The following is an 11,862-nucleotide window of genomic DNA, read 5'->3' as shown; positions in this document are numbered from 1 at the left end:
GGCATCACGATCAGTGTGTCAAACAGCAGCAGAGGTCAGTTAGTTATGTCATTTTTCATAAGTGAAATTTAAGTTCGCCAGCTCTGCACAGTGAGTTTGTTGGTTTAGGAGGGGGGTGCCTCGTCAAAGTTACATCCGAATGATGTCATTTTTGGATGTCCAGCTTTGGTCCATTGATGGGGGTGTTTTGTAAAGCCAGGCATAGAGCTGGGTGATATAAGATTTTTTCATATCACGATATGTTTTTTTCATTTCAGGCGATAACGATATCTATCACGATATAAGCCAAATAACTATATTTGTAAAATTTAAATGTGCCGTTGCTCACAAGTAAAATGTGAAATAATCAGCAGCTTGTTTTTATTTAAATATTTATTTCCCATAATAAGTTCAACAGGGTAGATGTACTTAAGGAACATGAGACTTTTTCAGATAAATAAAGGCAAATATTGCAAACTACACAAAAGGCAGCCGCTAAAGCGTTTAAGTTTCAAAATAGAACAAACGAAACAGACTACTAAATTGTCAATTCCACTTAGAAACAAAATATTAATTCTAAAAATAAATCTTAGTTTGTTTTACAGAAGAACAGACAAAACTGACTAACTTTTGTCAATATCAAATAAACTGAGAACTAAAAAGAAATTCTCAATCTCTCCTTGTTGTATAGCTGAGCTTTTCAAACAGTTTTAACAGTTACTTTAGTCTGACAAAAGCCGAATGACGAATTAGCGCTTCCAGTCAGAGACTGAGGCTACGTCCACACAGTGTGACGTCAAAAAATGCGCACACCTTTGACGCTGCGTTTTCTCCGTTTTTCTAGTCCACACGTAAATGCAAAAACTGAGTTTTCAAAAATCTTCATTTTCAGTGACCAAAAACGCCGTTTACGTGTGGCCGAAAGGTGCAAACGCATAGAAAAATCTGCGTTTTCAAAAATACCCGGGTACGTGTGGACGTAGCGCATGCACCAGTTTATTGTATTTCCAGACTTGCTTTCAGCACAATTTACAGTGCGCGCTACTCTGTTTTTTGTCAGACTTGAAATAGCCGAAATACCTTCACACTACGGAACTTCTATGGCTCTTCCGTTCGACAATCTCTCCGGCGTTGGAACCATCATCTGTTTTCTCTTCGGTCATGCTCGGTTGATTTTTCTAGTCGGCACACTCAATTCCTCCATTACCCGGGCAGTACGGTGGCTGGCTGCTTCCCAAACAAATACACATGTGCGGCTTGGCACTTGTGCTGTACGTAACAAGTCACGTGACGTGATGCTGCGGCTGTGATTGGTTCGGCTCTGCGCTACTTAATTTGGATTGGCTGTTCTTTTTTTTTTTTAAGAGGACAAGAGCGGCGAGGTCTATCGCAATAGTTTAATTTTTCTATCAAGAAAAAGTTATATCGCGATACATATCGTTATCGTTCTATCGCCCAGCTCTAGCCAGGCATCGTGTTTTTTTAAATGTCTACTGCAACTCTAGTGTTGATGTCCGTAGGACCTCCGTATACGGGCTATTTAAAGTCCGGATGTGGTTGTTGTGGACGTCTTTTCAATGTTAAATTTAGACTTAATGTAGCTACCGATCACAAACACATTCAATTTAATTCAATTTTATTTATACACCACCAAATCACAACATTAGTCGTCTCAAGGCGCTTTATACTGTAATGTAGACTCTACAATAACACATACAGAGAAAAACCCAACAATCACATAACCCACTATGAGCAAGCACTTTGGCAATAGTGGGAAGGAAAATCTCCCTTATAACAGGAAGAAACCTCTGGCAGAACCAGGCTCAGGGAGGGGTGGCCATCTGCCACGACTGGTTGGGGTGAAAGAATACACAAAATCACATTCACTTCCTCTTACAACTATTGAGCTCTTCACAATAAAACAGATTGCTAGTAAAAAATATAACCATATATAATGCAAACACTCTTTAACCTGGTTACAAACAAATAATAGAAGTTTATTAATTGAAAAAAGTAAACTAGTTAAATAAAAACAGGAAAATGTAAAATGACAAAAAAAATTACCTGCATATACAGAATAAATCCAAAGGCTGACACATAATAAATTGTGTGTGTTTATAAATAATCTGCCTTCATATGTGTCATGTTAAAAACAACGATGCTGATATTTGTAAATAAAAATATTACAATTATTAATCATGTAAATTCCCTGCCCCTGTCATAGACGTCCACATGACATGCAAAAAAATTACCCAGTCCAAACTTCAAATGTTGAACGTCATGTTGACCTCCAAGTTCGGCCATTTTTGGATGTCCAACCAGTGGGCCTAGTTTGGACGTCGCATAGATATCCAGAATTGGTCATTGACCAACTGACCCACTGACACTGACATCCAGTGTTTAGTGGGAGGGCTCCATTCAGTGCTCTTTGTAGTACCACAGTAACCCTGCAGCCAGATCAAAGGACACAGGAGAACAAATACCATGTGTTGCTAAATGTAAAACTGACAAATATGTTTCTATTTATTTGCTCTATCAGAATATTAATTAAACCATCTTCTGTTAAACAGAAAAAAAGGGGCTCATGATGAGGTTTTTTTGAACGGTGCCAGTCAGCCCTCAGATTGTGGCTCTTGTATCATATTAGTATGAATTACTAAGACAGTTCTGTATTAGTGCCTTCAGTGTATTCTCTGTAGGATTTCTGCAGGATGGCAGCAGTGTGCAGTATTTTCAGGGGTGATTTCCCCACCAAATAACATAATCTCTCAACACTTTCATGTGTGAGTTTCCCAGAGCAAGCTTCTTCAATCACATGTGCCCGCATGTGAATAATCCATTTAGTAACTCAGTCATGTGTGGCTGCAGTCATACATAAATGTATGCAGGGCATCACAAATGTGTGCAGACTCACATTTGTGATGCATGGTTCTGAATCTGCATAATCCGTCTTCTGGAAGTTCTTAAACACACTGAGGATTCAGTGCTGTCACTAAGAAAAAGTTGCAGCTAGGTGGAAAAGCTGTTTAGCTCTGAATTCTGACTTCCTAATCAGCTGTTTCATTTTGTGTTATTGTTGTGGAAGTTCACTTCAGAAAAGAGAAGGCAGCTTTTTGACAGTAGAAGCCAAAATATTCCCAGGACCTGAGAATCCATCTGAACCGCAGCTGTTTGCATGAAGCTCCACAAGACTGATTTGAACTTTCTACATATGGACCATCAGATTTTATTCATTATATTGTTGATATATATTGTCCTGACCTGACATTCTGACCAGCCAGCTACCTTTATGACTGTGACTAGAATCAGCCAAAAATAAAGCTTATGAATGTTGTTCCTCTTTGCACAAACTAGCAGATTCAGATCCTCCTGTTGGGTTGAGGATCTTCCAGGGCCCTATTCAGCTCTCCTAGAGTAGCTGCCTGTCTCCTGGAATCTCCTCTGTGGTCTTGAGACTGTGCTGGGAGACACAACAAACCTTCTCCAGGATGGCACATCGAAATGTACCATTACCAGGAGTTGGACATGTAAGTGCAACATAGATGCAGGATAGATTCCATACGTTTAACTGTGATAATACAACCTGCTCTCAACATTTTTGCCTGCAGCAAGCCAACAGACTGACTGTACACTAGCATCCCTACAACACTGTGTATGAAGAGTAGGAGAAAAAAATCATGTTGTGTGCCGACTCTCAGCTCAGCAGCCTCACAGCCTGCAAAGTCACAGCCAACCAGCATCGTGTTTGAGTGTTTGCTGCCACTGCACCTCGCGGCCACTCTGCCTGAGCATGTTGGGGCGAGCGCATGACATTGGGGAAGAGCATTTTGGCATTGAGTCACAGGGGGAATCCTCTCCACTCTTCTCTCTCTGCGACCACCCCATCGGATAAAAGTCGTCTGCCACCCAGTCCCCATTGACAGCACCAGAGGCTGCTGCTCTGCAGTCCTATTTATAGGCCTATCCCTTCCGTGGCTCCTGCCATGGCTAATCTGCGTGACTGTGGCCCAGTGGCAGCAGATTTAGCTGTGTTTTCCTGATGGGATTAACCGTGACATCACGTTTGGAATCCCTCGAAGCAGCCAGGAGGGCCTTTTGCTTCTTATCCTCCTCCTTGCACATCGATGCTTGCCTTGTACACTCACGATTTGTGAAGAGTTTGCCATCTGCTGCCTGCACACTCATGGAGCGAGGTCCATTAATAATGAGCTAACTGTAGCTAGATCGAGCATAACAGCAGCTGATGCCGCAGCTCGTATGACTAGCAGAGATGTCAGCCGTGTTTTGACATGCCCTCAGTGGTTCCATGAGCTTTTCTGAGGTGCCTCAAAGTTACTTCTGACATCTGATCGCCGGAGCGCCGGTAACCAAACGGGACAAACACTGATGTTGTAGAGCTAATTGATTCTCATGTCATTAATCAGTGTCATGTCTGCCTCCTGCATTTCGTGCGCATGAACAAAAGCCCTTGATGTGGTAAGGAGGTGATCCCCTGAGTCCAAACTGTCATATCAAAGTTGCCTTCATTAGTTCTGCCCTTCCATCCATCATGAGTCAAAGAACAGCTTCACGACATGACACACTCTTTTTCTTAGTCATTTAATGCGCTCCCTCACAACTAGTTTTTAAAGACAAACCCAGTCTGACTGATGAATCAGCTCCTGGAGTGTAGTCTTCCCACCACTATCTCTTTGGATTCACTGCCACAACTACACAAGTTTTTTTTGCCTCTGTAGTGAAAGCGTATCGTATCAGTGGTCGTGACAACGAAGGCTTTGTGGGACTCACATTTGAAAAAAACATTTCATCACATTTTGATTTTAAGTCAGAAACATTAGAAAATACTAAGCAGTCAGCAAACGGAAACCTCAACCAAGGCTCACTCTCTTCAAACTGCACGCCTTGTTGAAACCTATTTTAATACAAGTCATTTTGAGATTATTAATGTTGTATTTTTTATTTATGTGGATAATGTACATGTAGCTTTCTTTTCATTGTTTAGTGAAATCAGTAATAAATATAACATGACAAAAGTTAATTTTTTGTTCTAAAAACTAATTCTGTTTCAGTGAGATCATACATGTATTCATACTGCAATGTGTTTAAACAGTTAGAACCTGTTACTCTAGTGTAATAATAAAATTGATCAACTATAAATATCCCATGCCAACATATTCCTGTCTGCTTGAAAACCCAGCTCCATTATTATGACCTTCAGATTGACCTTGATGGAGAGGTCAGAGGTCAAATGTGACATGATATGTTAAATTTTTATGCTGTACTCTGTATATGTTGACAATACAGAACACAACGCAACCAGTTTACATCCTCATGTAGCAAATTCAGAGTCAGATTTTTTGACCACTTTGAATACATTCAATTAGCCCTTTAAAGCCGGTAGGAGCGGACACGCTCCATTTTGCGTAACTATTTTTAAATCCCGGTAGCACTGCAACCATGTAAGCTAGCGCAATAATTTTTTTTGCATATGAAACCGGAGGAGTTGTACTTACATCTTATGCCATCAGCTTGTCCTAGGTCACAGTTTCCTTCCACGTATAGCTTTGCAAAAACTGCATAAAAAGCACTTGCAGCAACAAAAACACAATATTCCAGAAACACGCTTCGCCAATCCGATCAGCTGTTTGTAACACTTCCTACGTCCATCAGCGTGAACTGTCGCATGTCCGCCATGAGCTGCCCGAAACCGGAAGTGACGTCATTTTGCGGAAATGTAGTTTTTTACGATCGGGGCCTTATGAGCCTATACTTGTGTTTTTACAAGTTATGTTTGAGTTTATGACTTTCTGTGTCATTTCTGGGATGATTAGGACTCATATTGCACTGCTGGAAATACTTTATTTTGATGCATATGCTGTTATTTTGCAAATTTGCATTATAATATTTATTTTTGTTTTCCCTGCAGTATATGAAAATTGGTGTATTTAAAAAATAAAACTATGAAGACACTTAAAATAAATTTCCTGTGGTGGGAAACTAGTTTGTGCAACTTTTTTGTATTTACAGTTTTGAGGGATAAGCCTCTTAAATTTCTCTAACTAGAAATATATGTTAAAAAAAACAAAAACGTTCAATTTTTTTGTAGTTTATTGCACTTTTCTGCAATTTATGTAATTACTATGCACCTAATGCAGACATATTATTAAAATTTAGGCTGTAATGGTTGTATTGATGTATAGCAACTTGAAATGCTCCCAAAAATGGCTCCACAGCATGTAAAAATATAATATAAGCTCTGGCGGACTTGGTTCTATGGTAGGTCTTAAAGGGTTAAATAAATATTCACTCTGCTTTGAGCTCTGGTCTAAAGAAGATGCTTCTTAAGCCCGATTTTTTTTATCAATTCTATCCTGATAGTCTGTGTCTGCTGTATGTGGATATGTATTAGAGCGTTTCTTTTTAAAAAACCATTGAATAGAGCTGGCGTTTTTCTTAGTAATTTTGTAAATGTGACTGCTTCCAAGATAGAGATAAAAACGATTTAGATATCCAGTGGCCATCACCATCCACCTCTCTGTTCATTTTTTTTTTTGCATTTATCAAGTTTACCAGCGTAAGTTGGAGCTTTGAACCAGGAACCTTCTCGGTGTGATGTGACAGTAGTAACACTGGTCTTTGAAGTGAACGATGCGAGTCAACTCCTTATTGGGAGCCGTGGGTTTTTTTTTTTTCTTTCTCTCACCCTCTCTCTCGCACTTTTTTTCCCGCTTCACTCCGCATGCGAGCCTTGTGCTTTGCGCTGGGAAGAGGGGGGAGCGGCGGTAGTTACACTGGCAGTAGCACAGGAACAGAGCAGGAGGGGGAGACAGAGAAAGAGAGCCAGGGACAATAACATCACATTAGAAAGGTATAGTAATCATCCACAACTATTTTCAGTTGCGGATGATAAAGGATTCAGAAAGTTTATTCATGCAGGCCCACATGACAGAGAATGTTCTGTATTTGTATAGCACTTTTACTAGTCCCCCCTAGGGACCCCAAAGCGCTTTACACACCCAGTCATCCACCCATTCACACACTGGTGGAGGCAAGCTACAGTTGTAGCCACAGCTGCCCTGGGGCAGACTGACAGAAGCGAGGCTGCCATATCACACCATCGGCCCTTCTGTCCAACACCAGTGGGCGGTAGGTGAAGTGTCTTGCCCAAGGACACAACAACCGAGACTGTCCGAGCCGGGGCTCGAACCGGCAACCTTACGATTACAAGGCGAACTCCCAACTCTTGAGCCACGATCACCCATCACTATTTCATGGCAAAAAGGCTCAGGCTGAGGCTCCAAAACAGAAAGGGTGATGTCATCGTGGTTGTCTCCATCTATTATGCACTATATTGCCAAAAGTATTCACTCACCCATCCGAATCATTGAATTCAGGTGTTCCAATCACTTCCACAGGTGTCACAGGTGTATAAAATCAGCATCTAGGCATCCAGACTGCTTGTGCACACGTCTGTGAAAGAATGGCTGCTCTCAGGCGCTCAGTGAATTCCAGCGTGGTACCGTGATAGAATGCCACCTGTGCAACAAATCCACTCCGTTATTTGTGGGATTATAACAAAGTGGAAGTGATTGGGAATGACACCAACTCAGCCTGGGGTCTGTGAATGCTGTGACACGTAGTGTGAAGAGATCACCAACGTTTTCCACTGAATAGCTGCAGACCTCCAAACTTCAGTGTGTGGAGAGCTTTAGGGAATGGGTTTCCATGGCGACCAGCTGCATGGAAACCCATTCCATGCTTTTTTGTACCCAGTGAAACAGCCTAAAGACCTTCCTGCTAAATCATTCCTCATTGACCGATTGGCCTGTTGGTTCTGTTGCATGGCAACATCACTTCATTTGCTGATTTCAGTGATATAACTCTGAGACACAGGCTGAAGCTCCATCCTGAGGAGGTTAGAGCTGCAGGCTGGTGAGTTTGGTGTGACACAGTGTTAATCTCTCCCAGTCTCCATGCCGACATAGATCTGACTTAAATATTTTCTGAACTCATTTTCTATATTAATGGAGCATGTTAGGGCTGCCGTCAGAGCCTTCTGGCTATTCTATTACCGTTAAAGCCGTCCAATTAATTCTGCAGAATGTCACGCATCACAAAGGGTGGGCGGGGCAGCAGTCCTGCAATTAGAGGCTTAAGAGTTTGGATCCTATTATTAGTGGAAGGCAGTAGGCCTTCCTTGCAATAAAAAATAGCAGCCTGTATTTCTTTCTTCATATTTAAAGATTATGATTTCCATGGCTGAGCAACGAGGGGGATTGCTTTTAATTAACTTAGTATATAATCACAGTAGATTGTTTTTATCCAGATAATACTCCTCCCTTTACAATTAAGCTGGCAGCAAGTCTTGATCCCTCTCAGTGATAAGATTTGAAAGGCGTGCGCTTCATGAATGAACAGGCCGCTAATCCAGTTAAGTTCATCAGACCTGATGCTATTTACTCAGTCAACACTCCGGCAAACGCAAGAGTTTTGCTGACTCTACTAATGGGCTGCAGTCTTTTTATTAATGAGAGGCATTCAGATAATTCTGTCTTTTGTAGGAACTCCTCCCCAAACATTCAACCAACTAAACCACTATTGGTGGTAACGTTCATCACTGAATTTCAAGACTTCTTCTTGTTGTTTTGATGTTATATCTGGTGACACATTGCACTTATCAACTGTTAAGTTGCAACTAAAAATATAATCAAACATGATGCATTTACAAAATTAACCGTTCAAGTTCAGGTTGAGTTAGTAAAGGGTTGTTTTATGTTTCATCTTTCATTTTTGTTCCTTTATTGCTGTCAGCTTCTTTGCATTTATTACACCTTCTCATTGGCTCCTTTATAAATTTATTCTCTTGGATTTAAACATTTTAAAGTTGTGTTAGTCATTAGTGTACTCCAAAGTTTGCCCTGTCTTCATTCATTGTTAGTTTTTTGTGGCTCTCACTTTATATTTAGTTTGTATTTTTGTGTTTCCTTTAGTCTTGTCTCTGGTTGTCATTTGTCTTTCAGTCTGTCCTCCTCTGTGTCAAATTAATCCTCGTTTCCTCATTCAGTTAAATCTTCCTGTTTTATTTTGGTAATATTTTTTTCTGTTCTTGTGTTCAATTTGCTTCCACTGTCTCATTATGTCTGTTGTCTCCAGCCGTACATCCCACCTGTGAATGTGCATAATGTCTCGGTCTCCTCGTACACTGAAAAAAAGGGACTGGCCATCTCTTGGATTTATGTAAGCATCTTGCATGTATTTAACACAATTGCCTCATGTTTTAAAGATAAATGTAACTATATAGTGTAAAAACTACATGATATGCAGAAAGGGTGTATTAAATTGTTCATATCATGTTCAGGTGAAGTAAGTCAATAAGATAGCAACGTTAAATCTCGTGAAACCACGCGTGATTTCATCTCGCGGGCTTTGGATCGTGGTTTAAAAAATGCATCCATCTCAGTCAAGTCGAGCAGCCAACTCTACGTTTTTTGGTATGTCTTGATTTTTTGAATTAATATTTACCATATTTCAGCCAAATGTAGTTAAACGTCTAGAGTGCCGCCATGTAACATGCTAAAAAAGAGCCGTTAGCTTATTTGCTGTTTTATCTGTTATCAAAGAATTGGCGCTTTTTCATTTGAATTTGTCTTTGGCACAAGAGCCGTAATATCACATTAAACCTAATTACGAGGCACTCATAACATAATTTGGTTTTCTGTGTGAATAGATTTGTCAACTGACTCTTCAGTTACATTGTGTATTTACTGCACCGTGGTGTTAGTGAGATTTTGGACATTGAACAGCTTTAGCTAATATCATCAGCGGCATTATGCTAGCTTACATCCCTACCCCTCCTGCCCTCACCTGCTGTCCTTTTGTTTTTGTTTTTGTTGATGCACATTGAGAGACCACATCTATTCTGCATTTCACCAGGAGTCAGCTGATGGATTGTGGGTTCAAGGTGTTATGGTAAGAAAGTATATTCTATTTTCGCTTAAGGTTTCTGTAACTTAATTATAATAGGTTTTTTTTATAATTATTAGGTGCATGCATACTCAAATAGACCACCCTATTAATACAACTGAGAAATCCAAAATCTGCCATAGGTTTAACTTATACCTGTATGTATTGTCAGAAAGGTGATTACTGGACTCACATTAATGCACACTTGAACTAAAATGAGGTTGTAACTTGTGGGTTCTTGGGTTGCAAATCAGAAATAAACATCTTTGGATTTTTTTAATCCCATAAGATCTGGAAACACAGTTTTTATTCAACAAAACATTACTGATTATTAACCAAGCACAGTGCCTGCTGTTATTTCAAAATAATTTTATGTCATTTCAGATGAAATGCAGCATTCCAGTGCATCCCAACCATGCCTTTACAGTCAAGGTTTCTGACGGAGCTGAGTTTTTCTCTGACAGTCTACTGAAAGTGTTTGCAAAGTGATCGGGGGAACAGGGCACAAAGCTAAAGGATGTAGCTGCCATGATGACAGTAAGAACTTTAAAATTCTTTAACTACAAAGTGTATATGTATTGCATTAGGTCAGTAAAAGATTTTTATGCTGCATCCATTGAAACAGTCAACTATTACCTGTGAGTACTGATTCCACCGAAAGGATGCCATAATTTTCGTCATGCATTTACTGGCCCACTGAGAAAAATTGATCTTTTTAAAAAAATAAATGTTCTGGAAACTATATATCCATAAAGTTGATGTCAAACAGGAACTTTTGATATTGCTTTGTAGATGCTGGTGTTGCATGTTGACTGGTTTAAGTTTTGGTCTGGGATCATTTTCTTCTGTGCTACTGAAAAGTTCACAAATCTGTTTTCTTTGTTATAATACTTTAGGATGACATTAATGCTCAAAGGGAGTCTCATCAAAGTGCTCCGCATCTGTGTGAAAGACAATTGCAACATCTTGGTGCAGGAGTTCATGGTGAGTGTTTTATGAGTAGATTGTGGCTTTGCAACATTTAAAAATGCATTTAGTTATCCACTTGATCCTCATTGGACCAGTTAGGACCAGTAGTCCTCTTTAATAATTTGAAGTTCACATGAGGCCTGGTAGTGAACTCAGCCGCCGGCCCTTGAGGCCCCACCCCTGTATTAGGGGTCACATCAGTGTGAAAAAACTTTAAATTTGTCATTCTAGTGAACAAAGGAAAATCCCACCAGTATTTACATTAGCTTTTGTTTGAAAAAAAGACCAACAGCTAACCAAATTGTGGGGCTGAAAGTCTAAATTCTAACATCTTCTGAGTGACAAAACCTGGATTTCTGATGGGCCGGTGTCTTTCTAACAAAAACTAATGTAAAGCATTTGAAATTATGTTTTTCACCCTCTCTTAGAAACTCTGTTAGACCATGAATGGCAGCATGGCAGGCCACTCTTTGGCTATAGCTATTTACTATGTTGCTTGCATTGGTTTAAATTACTCTAACATTAGAACTGGTAGATTCAAAAGAGATGAGTTTAAAAAGGAATCTTAAAGAAATGTTTTGTGTTTAACCAGGACTTGACTGAGGCCACTGCACAGATTGAGAAAACCACAATGAACATCTGTCTCCAGAGGATGCACCAGGCAATGACTTTTCTGACGTTGGCATCATCATCGAGGGTATAGTAGTTCTTTAAGATCTGGATAACGTGACCTTTGCAGTAGCCATGCTGTTTGGACCTTTTTTATTCCTTCAATATGAGTTACCCATCACAACTCTGCTACACTTTTGAGGTGATTCAATGGGTGGTAATGGAGTTGGAAGCAACTCAGCTCTCGAGAAAAGCTCACAACTAAGACAAAACTGCTCCTGCAACGAAGCTCACTGTTATGCATGTGAGGTGACCAGCTCTAGGTGAGAAGACATTTAAATC

This window comes from Diplotaxodon limnothrissa, linkage group LG2 (genome assembly GCF_057381915.1).
Source record: "Diplotaxodon limnothrissa isolate DT_005_m linkage group LG2, D_limnothrissa_male_GT1.1, whole genome shotgun sequence".
Lineage (NCBI taxonomy): Eukaryota > Metazoa > Chordata > Actinopteri > Cichliformes > Cichlidae > Diplotaxodon > Diplotaxodon limnothrissa.
The sequence above is the reverse complement of the archived record's forward strand: the minus strand, read 5'-3'. Positions refer to the sequence as shown.